A 12,500-nucleotide genomic window follows, 5' to 3' on the forward strand; every position below is an offset into this window, starting at 1 on the left:
ATCCGGAGTCGTTATAAAAAAAATGGACAAATATTATTTGGATGTATATTTTTATAATCATAGAAGTCGCCAAGAGAGTATTAATCTCACGGGGCTGGAAAGGTAAATTAGTTAGTTTAGCCTTTGGGAAACAGAAATGAGGAAGATCAAGTTTATCATTACTCTGCATACTGTCGAACACACTGAACACATCAGCCAAAAGGTTCGTCGTTTCCTTTGTGCTGTGAGTGACAAAGCCGTCTGGTTTAAGAAAAGGAGGAAATGCTGAATACACCAAAGATTGCTCAATTAGACACTTTAGTTATTACCTCATCTTAAAGTGTGTGTGTGTGTATGTGTGTGTGTGTGTGTGTTTTTTTTATGGACCTTTATCATGATTTCTTTTTTTAAGTGAAAAGCTGATTCTAAACGCTAAAGATTTAGATCTACTTTTACCTCTATATTGACCTTTTATGGTTGGGTTAAAGATTTTAACAGTCTTCTTTGTCTGCATCCATTCCCAACTCTATGTGGGGTCGATGTTTCTGGTCAGCTTTTTGCGTCTACTTCTGTCCCACACTTCATCACCGGTTAATCCCTTTGATCGAGGGTCATCCTTAATACAGTCCATCCACCTTAGCTCTGGTCTCCCTCTCCTTCTCCTTTCCTTCACCTCCATTTCCATCACTCTCCTCCCAATATACTGTTCATATCTTCTCATGTCATGACCATACCGCCTCAGTCCACTTTCTTGGATTTTATGTGATAGTTCTCTAACTCCTGTGGTTAAAGGTTTTAACAGCGAAGCTTCGGTTTTCTTTTACAATGCCATAACCATTATGACGGAAGATATAACTCGGTCACTAATAAGATAGGCAGAATAAAAAACTCATTTCTTCTATTATCAATATAACAGTAAAAACTACAGTATAATTTCCTCAATGGATTGTCTTAAGATAAAATTAGGCTTAAACAGAATGATTGAATCTAGAGGGTGTTACAACAAGCTGGGGTTTTCAATCAGGACTTATTATATCGCCGAAGGGTGATTCACGGTGCTGTGAATCTTAATTAAAATGCCATTATTATCATCAACATTAGCGTTGGGAGTTGTACTAATCTAAATCTATATTTCCTTTTACATATCATTATCTTTATTCACCTCACCTTAATTTTTCCTTTTCCCTCTCAGAATTCATACAGATCTTTTGACACTCCACAACAATCGGATCATGTAGGCGTTACATCAGGATTAATCTATGTCTTTGAATAATTTTTTGAACTCTATGTTGATAAAGAAAAAAAAAAATCAGCAAAATACATCGAAAATTCGATGGAATGAGAATTTGAAAAAAACAATTTTTTTTATATTATACACATTATGAGAATGTGGGGAAAAGTGCTCTCTGACATCGTGTTTATGTGAGCATACCTCTGTCTGTTTGTTACTCTATGTCTGAGAGACATTAAAAAACAAAGACAGAATGACATATTATCATAGGGAGATACAGTACCGCAGTGAAAGTGAGAAAGAGAAGGAAAGAGACAAAAATAAAAGGGCCCTCTGAAATCTGTATTGTATAAGAAGGAAAATAATGTTCAGCATTTTACACTGCACCTTAAAATAATTTTTTATTGAGAGAGAGAGAGAGAGAGAGAGAGAGAGAGAGAGAGAGAGAGAGAGAGAGAGAGAGAGACTTCTAACCAAACCAATTCCGGATTTTTCCCCTTTCCGTGTCACAGCTAAGAATCGAGTGATATTTTGCGTCGGGAAATTGATTATCCTCTTCGGTAGACAGGAATTGGTTGACATGCAGTGCAGAGATGCACTTTGGAAATGATTCCAGTTTCCTTTGGGGAGTGAGCCAGGGAAGAAGGTATAGGAGTGAGAGAGAGAGAGAGAAGAAAGTGAGAAAGGGAATGCAGTTACAGATGCTAGACCTATATTTGCGTATTGGTAACTGAATGCAGTTGATTGGTCATTAAGGGCAATGGATACGTTTTGGTTGAGGAACTTCATGGATATTATCTAATGAAATAAATGTATTAACAGCAAGATATTCTATTAAGGTATAGGGCTGGATGAATTATGCGTGTAATGCAAACAATATTATTAGTATTAATATGATTCCACGAGACATTGTCATGGTATCACTTTATAAACTATATAAACAAAACAAGAGGAAGAGAAATTAGATTGAATAGTGTGCCCGAGTATACCCTCAAGCAAGAGAACTCTAACCCAAGACAGAGTAAGGCCTTGGTACAGAGGCTATGGCACTACCCAAGACTAGAGAAAAATGGGTTGATTTTGGAGTATCCTTCTCCTAGAAGAGCTGCTTCCGATAGAAAAAGAGTCTCTTCTACCTTTACCAAGAGGAAAGTAGCCACTGAACAATTGCAGTGCAGTAATTAACCCCTTATGCAAAGAAGAATTGTTAATCCCAGTGTTGTCAGGTGTATGAGGACAGAAGAGAATATGTAAAGAATAGCCCAGACTATTTGGTTAATGTGTAGGCAAAGATAAAATGAACTGTAACAAGAGAGAACGATCCAATGTAGTACTGTCAGGCCAGTCAAAAGATGCCGTAACTCTCTAGTGGTAGTATTTAAACGGGTGGCTGGTGGCCTGGCCAACCTACTACCTACTGAAAACTACTTACAACTCAAAGAGCTATGGAAAGAATAAAATTAGAAATAACAGGAAGTGACAGGACAATGCAACATGTATACGAAAGAAGACTAAAAAAGAGGATATTCATGGAACATGTAGGAATAAGATATAGACATGAACTGGACACATAATAGATAATAGATAGACATCTAGAATAACACAATGGGTCACTAGACATTACTAAGGAAATAGGGAAAAAATACGATTGATTGGACAAAGAGAAGTAAATATAAGAATTCCTAATACTGTTTGTTAGTACAAAAATTAAGTTTTCATATAAACTACTAGTAAGAGAAAAAAAATAAGACCAATTATAAAAACTTCTTGTATTACAACGCAGAAAATATAAAAAAAATCTCTATTTGAAAATATTTGAAATAAGAAAAATCGGCCAGTGAAAGATAAATGGAAAAAAGACTATATCGTGACCTAATGAAGGCTATTTGGTCAGAAAATTCTTATGTTTAGCTTCAGAAGTAGTCGTGTTAAGGTGAAAAGAAAACGCTACGGAGATTATCATACTAATCGGGACCTTCAACTCCCTGAGACCTCATTTACATCTCTATTTCCCTCCGACGTCAGAAGAGTACATTCGACACTAATACAATATTCTTTTTACATACATTTGTTCTCGTAGGATTAGCAGTTGATACATTCGTTGGGACACTCGTACACACACTCAAATATATATACAGTACAGCATATATATATATATATATATATATATATATATATATATATATATATATATATATATATATATATATATATATATATATATATATATATATATATATATATATATATATATATATATATATATATATATAAATGAGATAAACCAACAATCTATGAAGAAGGGAATCTATTTTTAGCTTTCGAAGGAACCATCTCCCTTCCTCTTCAGAAAACAAATAATTACAAATTTTTCAAAAGAGTTGCAAAAAGGTTTCAAAGATAATGAATACCCGTTATAGTCTCAAGGAAAATTAACAACGTTCATGGTGGTTTGTCTACATCGTTCAGTAGTTCCTTAACAACAGTTACATTGTTGGTGAAAATGCTATTTTAAAACAATTCTAATTAAAAATTACTCAGATATATATTAATATTCTTAGAATATTTAATAAAAAAAGCTTCAACTAGTTTTCGTCTATATGTATCTGGTATTGATAATGATATGTAAATATTCTTAAAATCTATTGGAGGATTTTCCCTGGCCATATGTTGAAAATACAACGCTATTTTCATCTCCTCTTGTAATTAAATCTCTATGTTCTCTTTTTTTCCTTTTTAAATCTAGTGATGTCCTACATTAACCTTTTCAGATGTTGCACATGGTAATTTTACATATACATGATTTATTGTCTGTAGTCCCTTTCCCAGGTTTCGTCAACACTTCTTCAATAGGCATGTTATTTTTGTATACCTCGGCAGTTTTACAATTTTTCAGGCAGGTGTCAAGTAATGTGTTATCTTGGCTTATTTGAGGATATATCAAGAAAATATACATCGAACTTTTTTTTAACCAATTTCTACTACTATGTTAAGATTACTATACGTAGGGTTCATTATTGAATAGTTTACACAAGCTAGCTTTGAAGGTGGTTTGCTCTGCTTTGTGAGGTTGGCTGGAAAACTTCGACCTATAAGAATAATTATGGCAAAACCACAGGAATGGGACATGATTTTAATGTTGTACGGTTTTTCTATATGACGAAAGACCAAATCTGCAAAGATCAAATCTGTAATTAAGGATAGCTAACTGTGTGTGTGCGCATGCTCTTGTATATATATATATATATATATATATATATATATATATATATATATATATATATATATATATATATATATATATATATATATATATATATGTGTGTGTGTGTGTGTGTGTGTGTGTGTGTAATGTTTATAAATTACATAATTAAATCCATGACCCAAGAGGTCAATGGAGAAGACAGGAGGAGTGTGAGAAACGCCATAGTCAGTCATAAACAGGATGCAAAAGCCAAACCTTAGCAGTGTAACATTTTTCAGGAAGAGTAAACACAATACATGCCGTGAGAAAGAGTTGTGTCTCACCGGATCCAGGTGCCTTCCTGTATTAATGTTGTGTTTACATTTGTCATTAAATGCTGAGATAACTAACTATACGTTATCATCAACATTGATATTTTAGTTAGTTCTTGTCAATTGCTCATACGGAATGGTGATCCGACCAAACCATCTATACTCCTGTGATGGAGATGATAATAAACTGTTTTAAAGTTAACTTACTTAGACTTATTCAGAAGACGTAACCTACAAGTCTAAAATACATAACACATTGAAGAGACATTTGATTGGAACCATAATGTTTGTTTATAACAGTACCACACCAACAATTGGTGCCAGCATTCAAACTAAATTAACTTTAGTAACCAGAGAATCAACAGTAATGAATCTACAATTTTGACGAAGTATCTACATCCCCCAAAGAAATGAACACATTGAATATCAACTATAAATGTTATACAAACTGAGGAATTGGATCTTCATTCAACATCTTAAGAAAACGAAGGACTGACATTCAACGTTTATTAAATATTCAAGAATCATATCCAGGAAACTCTACGTTTAACATTACAACGGGAAATCTGACCGAAAACATTCACCCAAACAACTAAACTCTCGCAAACCAGTGAGAGAGAGAGGAAATGACGACATCGCTTTTCGCCCATATAAACTCAAGCTAAGTACATTTCTTTATTCATTTCAGTTTTAGACAGTGAAGTGTTATTATCACGGGTCGATCGTCCATTAATGCTGGGGTGAGTTGTTTGCTAATCTTCATTTTTTCTTTCATTAAAGGAAACTGTATTCAACTTCAATTCTCGTCTAGAATTTTGTTTCTCTGTGCTAATTACGTTTTCTTTCAGAAGTTCTCGGGAAATATCTTTATATTAGTATCATTTTTTGGGGGGATTATGTTATAATCTTTATTGAATAGTGCTTATGCGTTTACGCAGTGGACGTCTGTATTCATATAGATATTTTGATAGGATTGCAAGGAGTCGTAGAGATAGAAAAAAAAGTAAAGTAAACATGTCGCCTCCTGTGAGTTCGAGTAACCCCACCCCCGGACCTAGTAACCCCATCCCCGTCCCCATTGTAACACTAGTAAATGCCCGTTCAGCTATCCTACCTTTTCAAGGTCAAGTCAATGGGTTCTTACCTCAGAATGTTGAGTCGTGGATTTCTTCCGGCGACGCCCATTTAAATGCTAAACATATTATAGACCCATTTGTACAATTTCCAGAAGCTAAAAGTTTTATAGACTTTTCTAAAGGAGATGCGAGTGCGTACTTGAGGGGAGTTTCATTTCAAGAGGCAGTTACATGGAACGATTTCAAAGTGCGGTCTATGGCGGTGAGGAAGCCTTAGATGTAGTTTTAACATTAAGAAATAAACTTAATCAAGCCACTATGACTCGGCTTAATGTTATAGAGAGAGCAGCTCTCATTGCCAATAGGCTAAACGAGTATCAAGATATTTTAGGTAATTCCGCTTGGGTTACTAGAGATAACATCTCCGTGAAAGATTTCTTACGATTAATGTATTTAACTTGCATGACACTTATGTTACCAGAAGCTTTAGTGCGGTGTTTTGATAAAAAGTTAACGCCAGCAAGTACAGAATTGGTCGTATATAAACAGATAAAGAAACACATGTCTAAGTGTACTGATCTTGATCCCTTGTTTACACAAGTTTTTGTAAAAACTTAAATCAAACCACAACAAGTAAACGTAATTAATAATAGTCAAGTGGCAAGAATGACGTGTTATAATTGCAAACATCAAGGTCACTTGATCGCAGACTGCAGACGCGATATTGTTCGTTACATAATAGTTCAACTCATTCATATAGTCGATGCTACTCACTTAATCAACAACTGAATCATAGAAATACACAGTCAATTCCAAAGTCAGTTCCCTATGGAAATAAAAAGAAAAATCCTCAGTTCAATAAGAAGAAACAGCCAAACGTCAATGTAGTTCAGAATCAAAAACAAACAAACAGTTCTTCAAATAACTTTGATCCTGGGCCATCTAGCCAGAACTCGCAAGGTCAGACTAATTTTCAGAATGTGCAGAGCAAAGCAAATACCACATGATTAACTCCAGTGGGGAAGAGAGTGATGTTGGGTCATTCAAATCAACATCAGTAGTGTTAAATAATCCATTTAATGTTTTATCAGATCATTGTGAGGCAATAGATTTTCCTATGAAACAAACGACCGAATCAAATAAATCAGTGCATGCTCCCGTAGATTTGCAACAAATTCACACAATAATAAGCCAAAATGAGTTACGACCAACATTATATACTGTAAATTTAGAACACCGATCCTTTACATTATTTTTTGACTCTGGTAGTCCAAGTAATATCATGATTTGAGGACACATCATTTGTTGTTTCCGAACTTCCCTATAGAGAAGTCCGGAGTAAGGCTCTCGGGTATAGGAAATAATGAATTAAATGTAATAGGCGTAACTCATGTTCAGTACAATGTCGGTAAGCGCACGTTTGCCGATACCTTTGTTGTTGTACAAAACATTGATATGTATCCAGCAGTAATTATAGGATTCCCGTTTATGGGTAATCAAAACATTATTTTAGCCCCTGCCAAGCACGGCGTGTATATCAAAGGAAAATTCTATAAGTCTTCTAATACCTTAAAATCAGTTTAGGATAAAAAGGAGACGACAAATTAAACAGTAACGTACGTTGAAGAACCAATAACTTGTCTCATTAATAAAGAAATAATATACGCGACCCAACAGAATTCTCGTTCACCCGTAATATCATCTTGCACGCAATCTATCGAGCCGAACGTAACTTCAAATTTAATAGTGCAAGTAAAGAAAACATTACTGGGATCTGAAATATTCATCCTTTCTGACACTTAAAAAACTAACGGATTGTCCGTCACACAAGCTATTTATACAGTAGGCTCACAACAACAATGTAATATTGAAGTCTGTAATCATTTAAATACTACTTTATTATTTCACAAAAATCATCATATCTTAGATTTAAAAGTTTATAAACATCGTATTCTTACCGTCCATGAAATCACTCATGCTCAATTAGTTGCGGATGAATGCCTTTTGCAATCTATTAAAAATAAAATCAATAAAAACATTCAGCAGAAATTTTTTGAACTTTTAACTGAATATCATGATGTTTTTTCCTCTACGGATGGATCCTTAGGTAAAACAAATTTCCTAGAACATCAAATAAGGTTAAAAGACAAGCAGAAAATTATCTATGTACCCTCGTACAGACTCCCTATGAAATTCCAGAATGAGATAAATGATGAAGTAGGTAAAATGCTAGAAGAAGGAGTCATTAGGAAATCGAACAGCCCTTATAATTTTCTATTAATAGTTGTACCGAAAAAGGATCGAACATGGCGTATCTGCGTAGATTTCCGTCGCTTTAATGAGGAAACGATCCCTGATCGATTCCCAGTGCCATATACTAACGATATTTTATCTTTGTTAGGTCAGAATAAATATTTTACCAGTTTGGACTTACTTAAAGACTTTCACCATATATCATTAGAAGAAAATAGTATCCCATATACTGCCTTCAGCACAGCCAGGGGACATTATGAATTTTTACGTATGCCTTTTGGTTTACGTTGTGCTCCCATAACATTTACTAGAATGATTAACATAGTGTTTGGAGACTTGCTAGGGGATATATTGCATGTATATATGGACGACCTTGTAAACTTTTCCAATACCTTAGAAGAACATCTACGTAAACTAGAACTAGTACTACAGAGACTAAGACAACATAACTTAAGTGTAAAGATTAGTAAGTGTGAATTTTTCAAAACAGAATTGGTCTATTTGGGTTTTACGATGTCTAGCCAAGGTCTTAAAGTAGTCCATGATAAGGTGTCGGCTATCCGTAACTTTCCGATACCTACTAATGTCAAGGGAATACAGCAATTTCTGGGGTGTAGTGGATATTACAGGCATTTTATAGAGCAATTATTCAATAATAGCCGCTCCCCTAACTAATCTTACGAAGAAGGGCGTAGATTTCATATGGTCCGAGCAACATTAACAGGCATTTAATACCTTAAAAGATGAACTGTGTAGTTCTCCTATCTTAAAATTTCCTGACTTCGGTAAGGAATTCTTCATTGCAACAGACACCTCAGACATAGAAGTAGGAGGGGTATTGCTTCAGTAATATGAAAAACAGTTTTTCCCAATGGCTTTTTATTCACGAAAACCGAGAACTTCCGAAAATAAGTATGCAGTAATAGACAAGGAAGGACTAGCTATTGTTAATTCACTAGTGCATTTTAAGTTCATAATATACGGTTATTCCGTCAAGATTCTTACTGATCATAAACCCATAACCGACTTCTTTAAAGGCTTTAGTCACAGCCCCAAACGAACTCTGTGGCATTTGATCATTCAAGACTTTGGTGCGAGAATCGTGTATTTACCAGGGAAAGCAAATATCATTGCTGATGCATTATCACGCAACCCCGTGTCATCTTGTACGGAGCCATTAGCTGAATTAATAAATATATCAACATCCATGCCTATTGTTAAAACTGTATCTCAACAGGAAGATCTGGGCTGGAGCGCTGAATTATTACAGACTGAGCAAAGAAAAGATCAGAAATTAGAAAAATTATAAATGCTTTGGAAGGAAATTGAAAGGAAAAAGAATATATAAATTATACGCAGCAGAATTATATAATCAAAGACAATATTCTGTGTAGATCCATGACAAGGAAAACCCGCAATACACCACATGTGACTAACGACCAGGCAGTGGTACCAATCTCATTTGTATCCAATGTCCTAAATTGGTTTCATGCAAATCTATTGCATGGACACCCGGGGTTCTCCATAATATCACAGAAAGCCAAATCATTTTTTATTGGCATACGATGCTTACAGATATAAAAAAAAAAAACACATAGCTAATTGTCGCACTTGTCAGGAAAACAAAGGGCACACGAAAACACCTGTCAGCCCAGGGGCTTATCCCGTGCCCAATCAACCCTTTGAAAGGATACATTTAGATTTATTAACAGGATTTTACGAGTCAGGCAGAGGAAATAAGCACCTCTTAGTAATTGTAGATGCTTTGACTCGATATACAGAACTGATAGCGCTTAAAACTAAAACTGCGATTGAATGCGCTAGGAAGTTTTACGAGTGTTACGTTTGTAAACATGGAATTCCACACATGATAATCTCAGACTCGGGTGGAGAATTTAATAATCATTTCCTTACCTCATTGTGTGAATTCCTTAGCATAAAGAAAATCAATACCATGATCTATCACCCAGAGTGGAATGGGCTAGTGGGAAGAGCGAATAGGAAGGTTTTAAACATATTAAGATTAACACTAGGGGGATCAGACCCCAACTGGGATATTGCAATACCTGCAGTACCAAGTACTCTGAATCACTCATATCATATATCAATTAAAATGTCGTCGCACGAGGCATTGTATGGTACCCTAGTTAGAACGCCTTTCCATGTATTAACGCCTACAACTACTTTATCAAATCCTTTAAAAGAATGTATAAATGCAAGCAAAAGTCGTTTTGATATCCTTCGAAAGAATTTAGAAGAATCACAAATCATAATAAAAAGGAATCATGATAAAATAGCGAAGCCAACTAAAACATATACCGTGGGTGATAATGTATACACATAGGTAAATGTACGTAAAGGACTCAATTATAAACTAACACCTAAGTTTGAGGGCCCATTTAGCATTTTGGAAACATTAACGGCCAATAGATTTAGAGTTCAAAACGTATCCTAACCCACTGATGAGAGAATTGTACCATTGGCTCACATAAGAAATTAAAATAAGAGAAGGAAGTGAGGGATTTTTTTTTCATTTTTATCTATGATACTTATATGTTATTTTTTTTTCTTCTTAATACAGGAGTAATTACATATATTTTTCTCATTGCAGGTTTCCAAGATTAAGTTTTTATTGTTAGGAGTGATATTGTTCGCTCAGACATTTTTCTCGTGTGAGAAGAGCTCTAAAACTAAAAGTATAGATTTTAAATATGGCACTATAGTGGAGAGAACAGAGGACGTATTTATTACTGCAAGTAACATAGTTATAGAAGTACGCATGCAAGCAATTTTTCTCCCAGAGAATGCCGTCACTAGCTTAAAGAGCCCCATTTCAAGGTTTTCTACTTCATTAAATGAAATGCATGGAAGACACTTTCCTTTTAATACAGAGAGTTCGCTTACAACGACACTAAAAGTTGCAGAGATGCTATTCCGCGACTTGCAAAATAAGACTTACGAGGCAGAATCTTTGGCTCGTGACCTTTTGATGTGGACAGTAGGAGACACTAACCTTGAAAAACGTAACCCGTTTATTTTTTTTCTGCACTAAACATCTTTGGATCTGTTGCAAGTTAGGTTTAGGGAATTCAAATAGTCTTAAAATTAGTAGTCAAAAGAAGAAAATTGAGCTTTTAATACATGAAAACGAATTGGTTTTATCAGAACTAAGGAATCAGTTAACTTCTATCAATCAAATTATGAGTTTGGTGAACGAACATTCTAGTAATATCAGTCAGATTATAGGAGTACAAGACTTGTTGGCCACGTTAACGTATTATAATTCAAAAATAGATCATATCCATAATAAAATTGCACATTTCATTGAGAAATCAAAAGACTATGTGGAAGCTATTACGTTAGCGACTAAAGGTGTTCTCTCACCGCATTTGTTGTCGATAAAAGACAACGTTAATTCTGGAGAACGGACGGGAGACAATAGGTTATATTCCTTTGTTCAACGCACATAAATTAGAATTTTATTACAGCCTAATTACAGTAAGCATTGAAAATTACAGGATAATGATTACAATTCCCTTTGATTCTTCAGATGCCTGGCAATCTTACAGGATATCACCGTTTCCGACTTTCATGACGAGTAACTCAAGCCCAGTAATATCCAGTTTGACAGGACACGTATTGATTTCCCCTGACAAGGAAACATATACGGTCATTAAAGACTTAAATAAATTAACTCACTGTTCAGACGCAATGAATAAAAAAAATATGTACAGCAGATTCCTTTGAATTCCATAAAAAATCAATGGATTCATGCGAGTTAGGTATAGTGCTAAACGGTGCTCTCTCCCATACACATGAAAATTGTCTGAAAAAATTCATCCCTTTGATGATAATAAGTTCAATTGCAGACTGAACAATGGCTCGTGGATACGATACGACAAGGCCGGCTTCAATGTATCATGCCCGGACGGATCCACGTCCTATTCGTAAATCTTTTTTGCAGCAGATGGTTGTATCGGTACGTCCCCGAATTACACGGTCCGAGGAATCAAGACTATCATCAGAGAATGGGCCTACATCGCGGAACTTCACTTGGTCGACTACAATTCCATCTTTACCTCTCCCATACAATGCACGTGTGGCTAAGCGGTTGATGAAATTAACCGAGATGGACCACCTGACACCGACTTATGCAGATCTTCATTTCTATGTGTTACTAGCAGCAATCAGCGTTACGGTGATGATATTTATCGCCGTTAACATCTTTGTTTGGCGTAGGTTAAGGAAAAGTAAGATGGAGCTCAAACAGAACGTTTTGCCATGTCCAGATAACACTCCTGATTTGTTTTTGAAAAAAATTCAATTTAGAGCCGTTTGAAATTGGCCCCTTCATTCGCTCAAAGGAGTAAAATTGTTTGGAATAGTGTTGTGCACGAAGAGCGATCAGTACATTAGTAATATGTAGGTGAAGAGACTCTAGAACA

This window comes from Palaemon carinicauda, chromosome 17, assembly GCF_036898095.1.
Source record: "Palaemon carinicauda isolate YSFRI2023 chromosome 17, ASM3689809v2, whole genome shotgun sequence".
NCBI lineage: Eukaryota > Metazoa > Arthropoda > Malacostraca > Decapoda > Palaemonidae > Palaemon > Palaemon carinicauda.